We start from the raw sequence: 15,746 nt of genomic DNA on the forward strand, positions 1-15,746 counted from the left end.
AAAAGTACACCATTTCACTTAGCACATCCGGTCACTGCTTAGTAGCAAGAAACTACCCATCGAATGATGCAAATCTAACCTCCTGCATGCTGTACTTTGGCCACACTGGTCTAACGCCCTTGACCTTGGCATCTAGCCGGATTTCATGATTCCTGGAATAACCTTGGAGAAAAGGAGAGGCTGATACTGTTGTCAGCAAAATATAACATGTTCAGTTGTCTCAGCTGTGATATGACGCCACAGATAAAAACATGCTGACAGATAATGAGTTAGAATTTTTGGGCCAAACAGGCCCTGTCATACTACTACAGCCAGTGTTAATCTACAGTGCCTGCAAACAAAATGTGATCCATGTCAGTATTTTTAGATGATGTCAAGCCAGATATGTTGTGTATATCTGAGCACTGGCTAGCCAAAAAAGAGGGTGATTACCTGCATATGTATTGATACCTTGAGGGGGTGACTTCATTGTACTACCACTCAAGGACATGTGTCTTTATAAGCCAACATGAACCTCAGTACAAGGAAAAATGACAATAAATTTCAGTTCAGATTTGTATTTAAAACTGGCTACTTTGGAACCAGTAGATATTAATATAATTGTTGTTTCTGTTAGCATTCACCAAATACAAAATCTGAAAACTTTATTGGCCAAATGGAAAGTTGTTTATGTCACCCTGTCACATCTTAGGTCAACAGCTCAAATGTGTAGTGATTTTCAAGTGTACATAGGTGACAATAGTGCAAAAGAGAGAGTTATCTTGAATTTGATAAATAGTTATGGTCTGTTTGGAGACTTCCAGTAAGAGGTGATGCCTGTCTTGATACCTTTATCATAAACTTAGGTAGCTGGATTACAAAATAAGTGTAGTTAACCCTATGGTAGCAGATCACATTGCGCTAGCTGTGGAGCTGCTAACGAAGAATATGAGAAATCAGCAGTTAAATACATGACAATAAAATGATGTTTCTCGGGAGAGTTGTACTAATGGAAAAACTAGAGGCCTTCAGAGCTGCACTATCTGATATTGACAGAGAACAGAAAATTGTAGAATCAGTGTTTTCCAAACACTGCAAACCAAATGTGATTAAATATTCCCAATGATACCTAAGAAAGGTAACGTGAAGAAAATACAAAAAAAAAGTAGTCAAAGAAAAGACATAGTACACACTTGAAATAGCCAAACTGAAAAGTGTTATCTTAATCTTGAGTGATCATTGCAAGACAGCCATAGATCTTCATTGTATTTGTTTGAAGGCCAAGAACCTGTACAGGAAAGAAGTGGAGAAATCCGAGGAGAAAGGCAATGACAGGTTCATGGGAGAAGCCTATAATCCATGCTAAGCAGCCTGGAACCTTGTGAATGAAAATTGGAAATCCTATCTCCTTCATAAATACCTGCAGTCCTGATAATTTTAATGATTACTTCATTAAAGTTGTTGCAAACACTGTAGCTAAAAGCCCAAATTTGGGTGTGGATCCTGTTGTTTGCTTTGAAACCATAATCCACTGCAAAATGGAAAATCTGCAGAAAGTGCAACCAAATGACATTGTAAAAATAGTGGAAGTCTAGAAACGTTTGGGGTGTGTAGACATTTATGAGATGTCCTGTACCATCCTGAAGAAAATTACCACTGAAATGGATCTTCCTTTAATCACTCCAATAAACAACTGCTTATCTACAGGAGTCTTCCCAGGCTTCTTGAAACTGGCAGTGTTAGCTAAACTGATTGAATCTGTTATAAAAAATGGGTTTTTGAATTACTCTAAGTAAAACAGTGTTTTCCATCATACACAACCTTGTTTTCAATCAATGGGAAGTCTAGTTTGGAATATCGGCAATATTACAAAAAAGATAGATTGCTACTCACCTTAAAGGTGATACATTGAGTTGCAGACAGGCACAACAGAAAGATACAATGGAAAGACTGTTGCACATTAAGCTTACTGCTAAAGTCTTCATCAGAAAAGAGAAACACACATCCATTCACACAAGTAAGCAAGCCTCACACACACGACTGCCATCTCTGACTACTCATGCCAGAACGAAACTGAAAAATACAGAAGAGGAGCAACAATACATAGTGTGCTGGGAAGGGAGGAGGGATACCTGGTATGGGTTGGGGAAGAGGGAACAATGCTGGATGGCAGAGCATGCAGAGATTAGAGGTGGCAGAGATGGCTACATGGTGCACTGTCAGGAGGCTGTGGGGAGGTATTTAAGGGAAAAAGAGAGCAAATAGAAGAGGAGCAGATGAGGGGAAAAGATCGGTGGCTGTGCATTAGCAGAGAGCAGTGCACATTGAGCGTGGGGACATGAGATGGGAGACGATAGGACAGAGAGGCAGAAACTGTTGGGGGAGGAAGTGAGGACAGTGGGTTACTGTAGCTTGAGGTCATGATAATTTCAGGAGGAGAGAATGTATTATAAGGGTCACTTCCAACTGCACATTTCAGGAAAATTGGGTTGTGGAGGGGGGATACAGATGGCCCGGGTTGTGAAGCAGCCATTGACATCAAGCATTTTATGTTCAGCTGCAAGTGGACAACTTAGCCACCTTTTGGTGTTGACCATTTATCTTCGTGGATAGCTGGTTGGTAATCACACCAACATAAAAACTGAGCAATGATTGCAGCAGAGCTGTTACACAATATGGCTACTTTCACAGGTGGCCCAACCTCTGATGGGGTAGGATAAGCCTATGGCAGGACTGGAATAGGAATTGCTGGATAGATGGATTGGGCAGGTCTTGCACCTGAGTCATCCATGGAGATATGACTCCTGTAGCAATGGGTCGGGACTGAGAGCGGCTTAGGAATGGACTTGCACGTTGTGAAGGTTGAGGGATCAATAAAACACCAATTTAGGAGGGGTGGGAAGGATCTTGGGTAGGATGTCCCTTATTTCAGGGCATGATAGGTGATTAATGCTCTGGCAAAGGATGTGTTCAGTTGTTCCAGTCCAAGGGGGTGCTGGCTGATCAAGGGGGAATTTCTTTTTAGCTGGTTCTGAGTGGTGGTGGGTAGATTGATGGTGTGTGGTGATACAGTATGGAAAATATATTTGTGGACCAGGTCTGGGGGTAATCCATGTCTATGAAGGCAGCTGTGAGACCTGCAGCAAGCTGGAAAAGGAGTTTGTGTCACTGCAGATACGCGGTCCCTGGTTGGTCAGGATTTTTTGGTGTAGAGGGGATGGCAGATGGCAAAATGCAGGTACTGCTGGTGGTTGATGCATTTAATTTGGATAAAGGTGTGGATGGAGCCATCAGAGGGGAGAGGTCAGCGTCCAGGAAGGTGGCATACTGGGTTGAAGAGGACCCAGTGAAGCAGATAGGACAGAATGTGTTGATGTTTTGAAGGAATGTGGATAGGATGTCTTGGCTAAGAGTTCAAATCATGTGAATATGGACAATGAACCTGAACCAGACTAGGGGTTTGGGGTTTTGAGAAACTAGGTAAGTTTCCTCTAGATGCCCTATAAACAGGTTGGCATAGGAGGGTGCTATACAGGTGCTCATAAGTGTGCCACAGATTTGTTTGTATTATGTTTCCTTCAAACAAGAGGCAGTTGCCCAAAATGCATCCTCCCACATCAAAGATACCAATCACTTCTTCATTGACTCTTTGCTATCTCCACTCCTTTACCACCTGGATCCCTACTCGTCACTGCTGATGTCGCTTCTCTCTACACCAACATCCTTCATGCCCATGGTGTTGCCCCTATTGAAGAATACCTCTCCTAGCACCTGTCAGACTCCAAACTCACTACCTCATTCCACATACATCTTCCTAACTTTATTCTAACACACAACTAATTCTTGTTTTGAGTGAAGGTGGACAAACAAATCCATGGCATAGCCATCGGTACCCACAGTGCACCCTCCTATGCCAACCTGTTTATATGTCATAGAGGAAAGCTTCCTAGCCTCACAAAACCCCAAATCCATGGTCTGGTTCAGGTCCATTGATAATCTCTTCATGATCTGATACCCAATCCTAATTCCTTCACAACCTTGACATCTTCTCTTCCATCCACTTCACCTGATGCTCCTCATTCCAGCATCACTCCTTGTATTTTTGTGCCTCCCTCATGTTAAAGAAAATATAAATTCCTTCAGCAAAAGGCATGAGATACACAACCACAACACCCCCACACAAAAAGAACATAAACAACCTATCAACTGTCCAAAACAAGAGACAGCTTTCTGACAATTGCCATGGAAGAGCAGGCCCTGCCACTGGAGAAGTTCAAGAAAAAAGTCTCAAAAAACTTAAATTTACATCCACTCTACTTTAGGGTTGCCATCTGTCCCAGCATATCGGGAACACCACAGTTATGGACATTCTTGTCATGACATCCCGACAAGACCCAATTTTTGTATGTCCATCCTTTTGACTAGAGGTCAGTGGGACTATAATCGTTTTAAGAAAATGAAACACTACAGCTGTTCTTATGATGTCATTTATTGTGTAGCTACCAGTTTCATTGCTTTAATGCACTAACTTCAGCACTTAGTTGATGCTGAAGGTGTTATCACGATCCATATATATGATGCATCAGTGGCCAATGTAACTGGTTTATGTAGACTATCTGTAACTCTGAGGTCGTCTCACCAACCATCAACTGTCAACTCATTTTCTTACAATAGACTCAATTTTGTCCTGATTTTGCAAAACCAAGAAATAAATAATTTGAGGAACAGGCAATGGTTTTCTATATCGTATCATTTGATTACTTAGAGAAATTGGTAATTTCTTTTAATAAATGTCAAATCTTTGATTGGCTGACACTATCTGAAACACAGAATGTGTGATGATTGAAAGCACTGTAATAAACCTGACTGAAAATGGCGTGAAAATTTCAAGCAACAATTGTTTTCAGGAATATATGTACCTGAAGAACTTTTTAGAAATAAGGCGTTGCTGAGAAGAATGGAAGTCTGAAAGAGAGGTGGATTTACTTACTTAAGGAAACCAAAAATCCTTAACACTGTCGAAAGAAAATTTCGCTAATGTCGGCACAGAGGACTGATGAAAGAAATCGACTGCTGTCAAGGACTGTGGAATCAATAGTACAGTGCCAGTTTAACTACAAGCTGACTAGTATGAAGTTTTATAAATACATAAAAGTGAAAAAAGACTTGCTGTAAAGGTGAAATAGTCCAGAAATTTGGTGTACCAACTACTTCTGCCTCAACAAGCTCCATGTAATTGTGTTCTAAATAAGAAGCAATTATATTAAATAATTTTTTTTTACTTCATTTCCACACATCCTTCTCAGTGTCCTGATGATGTATCAGATAGATGTGACACAGCTAGCTGTACTCCATCCAGGTATTTTTTTACTCAGAGGAAAGTGAATGGATTTACCGAACAATCTTCAAACCTCCTAAATCTGTCAGAGAACTGAAATGTCAAAGACATATGAAATTTATCTATATTAAAACGCTTAATCTGTTCAAATTTTTTGTAATTTTACATATTTTTGCATGTAATATATCAATTTTGTAATTTTTATACTAACCAGCTGTGGCTGGTGAACGATGCTGACTTGTTAATAAATAATAATAATAAGTATTAAATTGTAACGTATTTACACGGCGCATAGAAGATAATGTGCGCTGACTCGCTGCACGTTAATACAGGTAGCGTAGGAAAAGTGGTGTCCCTGTGAACTACAAGCAGCACTATTGCTTGAGATTCAGGTTGATGTATAATAGGACAGTGTCGATTGTTTTTTGCTAGATTTACTTTGTGGATTTGTTTATGGTGTTTTGAGTGAATGTTGAAGAGCTGAAGACCACAAGGAGGTGTTAAGAGTACTTAAGTACTCATTTTTACAGAAGAAAAAGAAAAAAATGGCTACGTTTTTCGTTCCAGCGTGCAGATCTGGCTGCAGAGAAACTGAAGGTAAATATTTTTAGGACCTCAAAGAATGAAGTAGAATTTTCTAAATGGGTGAGAGCATTTCATCCGAAAGACGCAGATCTCTCTCAGATGTTTTGTGTGCGATTCATATTTCGGTGAGGAAAATCAAAAGCAGACTTGTTTATCGTGGTAAACAAGTTGAGATTCGAAGACAAAGTTGGTCTCATAAACCAGGAGCGGATCTTAATTTATTTTCCAGTTCACACACACACACACACACACACACACACACACACACACACAAGATAATCACCTGTAAAACACTCGCAGAAGAGAAGCTGCGGAAAGAAAACAGTAGACAAGACGCAGTTGCGATTTCTGAGTGTTTTTTCTGTCCAGGAAAACGTTGGGAACGCTACATTACCGGATGGAGCGTAAGTTAAGAACAGCATTGAAGTGCAAAAAACTGGAAATTGTGAAATCAAGTGATAAAATATGAACAGCGAATGCTGAAATAAACCACCTGCGAAAGTAACTCTCGGATTAAAAGCTTAAAGCCCGGTTTACACGACGAAATTGGGTTGCACCACTCGTTGCGTGTAGTGAGTTGAACGCGAATGTTTTCATATTTGACTATAGACACGGCGAAACCAGTGTATACTTTGTTCCGTCGTTTTGTGGGTCCCTGAGTCGCGTCTGAAATGAAAGTTTTGGCAGCTGCCCGTCGCACAAGATGTAATGGAGTTAGTTTGTTGCGTGGAATCGGTGCATAAGAACAAAATAATAAACGTGTTTCGATTCGTGACTCGATGAAGAAAAGACGTCAGCTCGGTTGCTCAGCATCCTTGCTGAAATAATTTATATTAGAAGACCCCAGAAACGCTCTTAATTATCTTAGATTGTCACCAGAATTGTTCACCTTTCTTCTAAATAGAGTTAATTATGCGATAAGGAATAAAGGTACTTTAATGTATGAAGCACTGTCGCAGGAACTGAAATATGTCATTACTGCGTGCATTACAATCGAGAACACTTCGCATGCTATGAGATACGGTTTTAGTTGGTGATGACGCCATTTCATTAACGCCAATAATTATTAACATTAACAGTAATAATTATTAACATTAGCGACAATAATTATTGAAGCAGGCCGCATTAAGAAGAGAATGGTTTGCAAACTTCTCTCCAAGACAGATCTGTACAGTGGCAATATTTCAAAATTCTAACGTGTGAATGGAGAGCACTGCAGCGACGTTTTAAATAGATGAATATTGAATAAAGAATGCAGCTTCTTGAATTTGTATAGCCTTCCCACCTGTCAACATTACTGTTGGTCTACTTGAACTATGGGATTTTAGTGTTGTAGACGAGAGCATTGCTAGAATTACACTTGCTTGTATTTTTTATTAATTCAGTTGTATATGTGCTCCTAACTCAATAAATTTTGCCCTGCAGCTCAGATATTGTCAAGCCTATGTTATGATCGCACATCACGGTCTCAGCGGCAGCAATATGGTGCTTATTTTTGTAATCAGCATCACTGAAATCCCACAAACACCTATGCAAAACATAGATATCCAAAAAGCGAACATTATTCACCGTTCCCCACTTCATATTTCAGTTTGTCTATACGAACACCCACACCCTCAAAACTCATGCAACTAGTACTCGCCAAAGTTGCCACACGCTGAAAGTGTTTAGTTTCACCAACGAGTTGCGCAAACGCGCGGCGCCCATGCGCAGTGGCCGGTAGCGCAGTTACCTGCAACCTAGTGTCGCCGTGTAAACTAGGCTTAAGACAGCTCAGTCAAATGTCGCCCATCACTGTAAACTCAGTAAGAAAAAGGAACTCGTGGCTGACACTCATACATTTACATACGACACATCATCCGAAAGACGAAAACCGAATTTCGCAAACCGTTTTTCATTGTCGTGTTTACATGTTAAGGTCTAAAGCGTATTTGCAAGCTCGGTTAAATATGGTGCTTGGAAAACAGCTATTACAGTTTCTTATTTAGTCTGCACAATCGCTGTTTCTCGTCAGTTATATGAGGTGTAAACAGCTTCAGTCTAATATATTTACTTATCCTTCACCGTCCATATTAGCCAAAAATTTTGAAAAACAAGACGAAACCTGGCATCCCAACCACGTTTCAAAACTCGTTGCGTTTCATGGCAGCGAAAATCTGTTGCTGAATTGGAAAACTGGCAACCAGAAGCAGATTTCCAGAATCGATTTTGAAGTGTTTAGTAGACCAGCCAGAAGCAGTATTGGGAATTCGGTTTACGAAATCCAGTTTTGGGAGTCCCATGCGAACGGGCTGAGTACGTCAAAGAAACGCCACCAGAAAACAAGCGAATGTGTTATGACAACGAGTTTCTTCTGGACAGCGTGCTCTTAAAAATTAAGTAGCCCAAAGGAGATAGATATTTTCTAAGCACCGTTTGTTCACACAACCTTCCGAAACCCAACTCCGAAATTTAATAAATAATCTCAGCTGCTCAGGTGGAACTAAAACACATGCCATGGAAGCCATTAGGAATTGTTTTGCAGGAAATACAAGATGAAAACAAAGAAGTGCTGCTTTTTGATGGAGTTAAAGCTCCAAGAAAAGCGGTACATTACAATAACACTTCGCTGAAAATTGGCTGTTTCGTCAATTCAGGGATATATTGTAATCAACCGAATGAAAAGATCTGCAATGTCTAGAATTACTGGCATAAAAATAAAGTTACCTGCTCTATATCGAAGTACGCCCACGCGCAGCGCTCTGCGCATGCAGAAAGTTGTTACAAATACGGTAAGTTCACACGACCACAGTTTCAATCTTCTGGTCGCCCGCCCTTTGTCGGTGTAAAAAATAAATTTCAGTGGCAAGCGGCTACATTCTCGTGAAGTAACCTCAGAGTTTATTGCATTTATTCGGAAATGGAGAAAATTCTATTACGGACTGTGTTTGTAACTTGGGTTACAAAAAGAAAAGAAAACCAGAAACAGGGAGACAGTTCAAAATGATCTACATAGTGGCTGCTTCAGCAAATGCAGTAGTAGCACCTAAATTTACTTCACGAGTTGGCCGGCCTTTGAAGCCGAGCGGTTCTAGGCGCTACAGTCTGGAACCGCGCGACCGATACGGTCGCAGGTTCGAATCCTGCCTCGGGCATGGATGTGTGTGATGTCCTAACGTTAGTTAGGTTTAAGTAGTTCTAAGTTCTAGGGGACTGAAGACCTCAGAAGTTAAGTCCCATAGTGCACAGAGCCATTTGACCCATTTGAACTTCACGAGTTGCAGTGCGGACCCAACCACTGACGTAGTTATATGAAGATGGATTTAGAAAGGTATACTCATCTTTTGACGCTCATAGCAGGTACTATTACACGTAAAAGCTTTTATGAGGAAAGCAATTTCTCCACGTGAGTGGATAACAGTAACGTTAATATTCCTGGCAGTAGGAGATACGAGGGTCTAGAATTTGCTACTTCAGTTTCGATATAAATCACATCCAACACATGTGAGCTATTTAAGCTGTCCTGAAGGATTATTACTTGAAGGCAAGTACAGTACTGTATCTCAGTACAGTTACAAATCATATTTTTACATTTATAGACGTGTTTGAGACTCAGCATATTCTTAGAAGTTATATACAATTGTCAGTGAACTATAGTTCAGTTTGTTTCTAAATCGAGATTTTCCGTTCCCTGCCTGAAGTCCGCCAGCAACTTTTGCACCAGAATATAAAATTCCATTCTGAACTCTAGACAGGCATTCATAGTGTGGTATATTTGCCAAGTTTTACTTGTAGAATTGTGGTACTAAATTCTAAAGTTCACCTCTAAATCATTCTTATTATGAACCACTTATTATATTAGGAAGTAAAAGATGCATAACACTAATTATGTTCCTAAAGGCATATTAGACGACATTAGATTCAGTTTTCTTTCCATAGACCCAAAAATGACTTGATTCTCGTAGGTGTGAAATAAGTCAGAAAATATAACATAAAACATGTGAAAATAATACTCACTTCCCTGATTATTTGTGAGGAGATTGTCAAAATATGTGAATACATTACAGTAAACTGGAACTGCTAATATTTAGAGAATTAATAAACTGTCAGAATGTATTATTACGGTATATTAATAATTTTTACTTATGGACCGTTAATATACCATAATATTACACGCAACTGAGGAAGACAGGACTATAAAAGTTGAAGATGTCGGAATGTAACATACTTACGCACTTTTAATAAATTTATCATTCACGAAATTTCTAATCTTGGCTTTGTGACCACATGCTGTCAAAACTGAGATCTAACAGACATTTTTAACAGTCCCTGTTAAGATATTCATCTATAGAGCAAGAGTTTCCTGTCAAAAACTCTTTCAAACTTTTTTTAAACTGTGCTTTAACTGAAATCAAGTTTTTAATGGTTGCTGGCAATTTATTGAAAATGTGTGTTCCTTAATATTGGACCCCATTTTGGACCAAGCTAAATGATTTTATGTCTTTATGTAGACTGCTCTTATTCCTAATATTGATACTACATATTGAGCTATTGGTTAGAACCAAAAATATATTACTTGCAACAAATTTCAGTAAGGAATAAATATACTGAGAATCAGTGACTAGAATACTCAGTTTCTTGAACAAGTTTCTACATGATATTCTTGACTTTATACCACAAATGAGTCTTATTACACGCTTTTGCATTCTAAAACTTTTGCTTGGTTTGACTAGTTACCCCAGAATATAATACTATTTGCCATAATATATTGGAAACAAGCAAAGTATGCAAGTTTCTTGTATTTATATCTCCTACATCTGACATCATTTGCACTGCAAATACAGACTTTTTTTTAGCGATTCAGCAATTCTGTGGTACGCCCTTCTGAACTGAATTTATTATCGAGTTATAATCCCTGAAATTTAGCACTTGCAACCTCTTTGATCTGCTTGACTTCATATGTTATACACATGCTGGAAGAAAATGTCTTACAGATTCTGAACTACCTATAGTGAGTGTTTTCAAAGTTTAATGACAGCAAATTAGCTTTAAACAGTTTATCAATGTCACTGAAAATTTGATTAGCAGACATTTCTAAATATGTACTTGATGTTACAATGTTTGTATCATCTGCAAACAACACAGTCTTAGCATCTGGCAATGTAACAGATAAGAGGTCATTAATGTACACAAGAAAAAGCAACTTACCCAAGATGGAACCTTGAGAAACATCACATGTAATTAATTCATAATCAGATGAAGACTGATTGCTTACTCCACAGCTATTTTGCAACAACACCCTTTGTTTCCTGTTAGATGAGACTCGAACCATTTCGCAGCACTGCCTGTGACACCATAACATTCTAATTTACTCAAGAGAATGCTATGATTCACACAAAGGCTAATGACAGGTCACAGAAAATGCCAGTAGCCTCTAGTTCATTATTTAATGAATTAAATACATTCTCACTGTACATGTAAACGGCCTTCTCTATGTTTGAACCCTTAAGGAACCCAAATTGTGACTTGGAAAATATATTATTTGCAGTCGGATGCTTAAGAACATGCTTGAACACAACCTTTTCAAATGTTTTCAAAAAAGCCGTGATACGTGAAATTGGTCAATAGTTTGATGGTATCTCTTTATCCCCCTTCTTGTAAGTGACTTGAATGCAGCATATTTCAGCCAGTTTGGAAATGTACCACTGATAAGAGATAGACTACAGAAATAACAAAAGATATAACTCAACTCTCATGAGTACACATTGATTAATTTGGTTGGTATGTTATCATAACCACTAGAATACTTTAATTTTAAGGATCTTACGATGAGTGCTACTTCTCTTAGAGACATGAGTGTCATCTCAATTTTACTGAAGTATTTTGTAAATTCTAGTCTTAGATATTCCATTGCACTGTTTACTGAACATGATAACCTCGAGCTGTCAGTAACAGAACCAAATACTTGTTATTTTACAACACTACATGCACTTGTTAACAATGTCTCATTTATTTTTACAGCTATGTGTCTCACTGCCTTTTTTGTCCCATCTGTCTCTGTCTTCAGAATATCCTGTACAGTTTTATTTTGTTTCCTGTTGTAGTTCTCTTTTTTCCATTATAAAGCTGACTGTTCCACGACTCTCCTTCACTGGCTTAACACAATAATCTGACTGCACTTCTCTTCAGAACAAATAGGGCCTACTTTTTTTTTTGCTACCCTGTCACATCTCACATTACGTTACGACATAGAACAGTACTGAGTGAAAGTATGCTAGCAATCCCCCGCCACCAGATCAACTTGATTTCGTTACTATGTTTAGGTTTGTGGTAAACAGTCCGCAACTAATTTTTTTTAGTACGTGCCGTTGCCGTGTTTTCTGTAACGTCAACCGCTAGTAATTTCTCTGCTAAAGAATTGTAAGTAGCTGCCTTCTTATCTGTGTCGCTGTTTTCCCTGCTTTCTACAAACATGTATGCCTCTTATACAAAGAGAAAATTTGCTAATGCACTATCTAGAACACTGACATGTGTTTGCCATTTTAAAATTCAGTTTGCACACACAGACGAGAAACACCTGAGTGAGAACAAACCATTGGTGACAAGATCCTGCAGCTGCAACAAGAGATTGAAGTTTTAGAACAGTCGTTGAGAAGCGACGCAAGAGGGACACGCCGAAATCACAAACTCCAGCGATTGCTACAGCGCCGCGAGCGCACACCTGCGCCGAAAATTATCCACGTGCAGATTCGTTCGTGCCAACTGCGCCGCACATACAATTACGGCACCTCCATTTACGCCCGCAAAACCGGACATATGGCTTGCGATCCTGGAAAGCATTTGCGCACAACAACAGATCACAGACGACCGTGAACAGTTTACGCTGGCAATTAGTAATTTGGACCAGAGAGCTGGACGACGAGTCAGATTCAAGTACCCCTCCTACATCATTCACGGGACGGGGGGGGGGGGGGGGGGCGCTATGTGGGAACAAGAGACCGACCGACCAGTGAAGTGGTGTATTGTTTGATCCTTGGACGAGTAACTGATTTCGATGGTTTGCTGTTTGTTTGTTTTTTGTTTAGAGCTGTACTTCCGACATTACTCCCAGTACATAGAATACTGGCCATTAAAACTACTACACCACGAAGATGACGTGCTACAGACGCAAAATTTAACTGATAGGAAGAAGATGCTGTGATATGCAAATGATTAGCACTTCAGAGCATTCACACAAGGCTGGCGCCGGTGGTGACACCTACAACGTGCTGACATGAGGAAAGCTTCCAACCGATTTCTCATACACAAACAGCAGTTGACCGGCGTTGCCTGGTGAACCGTTTTTGTGATGCCTCGTGTAAGGAGAAGAAATGCGTAACATCACGTTTCCGACATAGATAAAGGTCGGATTGTAGCCTATTGCAATTACGGTTTATCGTACCGCGACATTGCTGCTCGCGTTGGTCAAGATCCAGTGACTGTTAGCAGAATATGGAATCGTTGGGTTCAGGAGGGTAATACGGAACACCGTGCTGGATCCCAACGGCCTCGTATCACTAGCAGTCAAGTTGACAGTCATCTTATCCGCATGGCTGATCAGCTCGGAGACCATGTCTGTGGTTACCCTTGACGCTGCATCACAGACAGGAGCGCCAGTGATGGTTTACTCAATGACGAACCTGGGTGCACAAATGATAAAATGTCATTTTTTTTATGAATCCAGGTTCTGTTTACAGCATCATGGTGGTCGCATCTGTGTTTGGTGGCATCGCGGTGAATGCACATTGGAAGCATGTATTCGTCATCGCCATACTGGCGTATCACCCGGCATGATGGATTGTATGGGGTGCCATTGGTTACACATCTCAGTCACCTCTTGTTCGCATTGATGGCACTTTGAACAGTGGACGTTACATTTCAGATGTTCTACGACCTGTGGCTCTACCCTTCATTCGATCCCTGCGAAATCCTACATTTCAGCAGGATAATGTACGACCACATGTTGCAGGTTCTTACGGGCCTTTCTGGATACAGAAAATGTTCGACTGCTGCCCTGGCCAGCACATTCTCCAGATCTCTCACCAATTGAAATCGTCTGATCAATGGTGGCCGAGCAATTGGCTCGTCACAATACGTCAGTCACTACTCTTGATGAACTGTGGTATCGTGTTGAAGCTGCATGGGAAGCTGCACCTGTACACGCCATCCAAGCTCTGTTTGACTCAATGCCCAGGCTTATCAAGGCCGTTATTACTGCTAGAGGTGGTTGTTCTGGGTACTGATTTCTCAGGATCTATGCACCCAAATTGCGTGAAAATGTAATCACATGTCAGTTCTAGTATAATATATTTGTCCAATGAATACCCTTTTATCATTTGTATTTCTTCTTGGTGTAGCAGAGTTTTAATGGCCAGTAGTGTAAATGTCTCAAGTATATGTTAGATTATTTTCTGACATATACTTTTTAACGATGATGTCATCAACTAAATTTTTTTATTAGCAATATACTTCCCCAGAATTTGCTGGATTGAAAGTTTGCCACTCACTTGTATCCGACATCATTTAAACGAATGAATGCACCAGTTCAGTAGAAAATAGTTTAAAATTCTTCAAGGCATTTAAAGCAATATGATTCGAAAACAACAAATCAACAGGATGATTCATTAGATATATGAACTGCTTAGTGGATGCATTTTTATTTTCGTAATATGCTTTGCAGAAAAAACCCAGAGGTTCACAAAACGTTAATGAAATGGAGAAGCAATCTTGCTAATGAAAGAATTCTCCAGTTCCAGAGTAACCACCGCCAGTGCGTTAGGAATAACTTACAGAAAAGGAGTCTCAGTTATGTTCTGACAGCAACAGTATTTCAGCATTGTAGGATCTCGAGTTCGAATGGTCATCTGTCAGTAATACAGTTTGTCAGATTGGACAATTTACAGCATGTTTACATCCCTGTGAAATTTTCTGTATCTTCCTGTGGAAACTGTGAATTTTAGTCGACATCATACGTAAGCCAAATACGGATGTTAACTCAGCATTTGCACGACAGAGTTGTGGAACAGGAAAACATGATCAACACAATTCTGTGTACTCCACAGAACTTCACAATGGTTCAGTCCGATGCACTACGTAAATTTCATGACTGAATGAGTCTGTCTGCTGCTTTTGTTGTTCTAACGTGTCCTTCCATGGATCACAGGAGGACCAACTGACATATCTCAGCAGAACCACTGAACTAGGGGAGTCAGCACACTTTCCCCTTTAATCACTGTGGAATATACAAATAAAGAAATACGGACCAAGACTTGACTACATTAAACATATTGTAACGGATGTGGGATGGAGTAGTTCTGCAGATATGAAGTGCCTTGCACAGGTTAAACTTGTATGGTAAGCTTCAGACTGAAAAACCAAACGTGGGGCTGGAGAGGGCGCTGATGGCAGAGGGCATGGGTCACATCTCTGTGGTGCCAGTCGGGTCTATCAGTAGATTGGGTTTCACTAGGCATGGCCTGCACCTCAACAGGTATGGGAAGGGGATGCTGGCTAAGCTTATAGATGACAGTGTAGTGAGTGGTGGTGGTGTCTCTCATGGAAAAATTCCTGTAGTAGTTGGTGTTAGAGGTGCACCTTTTTGAGATTGAAGTCACCTGATAGGTATACCTGCTTAAGGGAAGTCCCTCTAAGTAAGGGCTCACTTTCCAAGGATGTAATGTTTCCAAGTAGAGAAGGAATTACCACATTTCATCAGAATATAAGAGGTATTAGAGATAAAGTTAGTGAACTGCTTATAGATGTTATGAAATTATTGGTATATCAGAGCACCACTTAAATAATTTGACAATTCAGTGGCTTCATTTAC

Source organism: Schistocerca piceifrons, chromosome 2 (assembly GCF_021461385.2).
Source record: "Schistocerca piceifrons isolate TAMUIC-IGC-003096 chromosome 2, iqSchPice1.1, whole genome shotgun sequence".
Classification (NCBI taxonomy): domain Eukaryota; kingdom Metazoa; phylum Arthropoda; class Insecta; order Orthoptera; family Acrididae; genus Schistocerca; species Schistocerca piceifrons.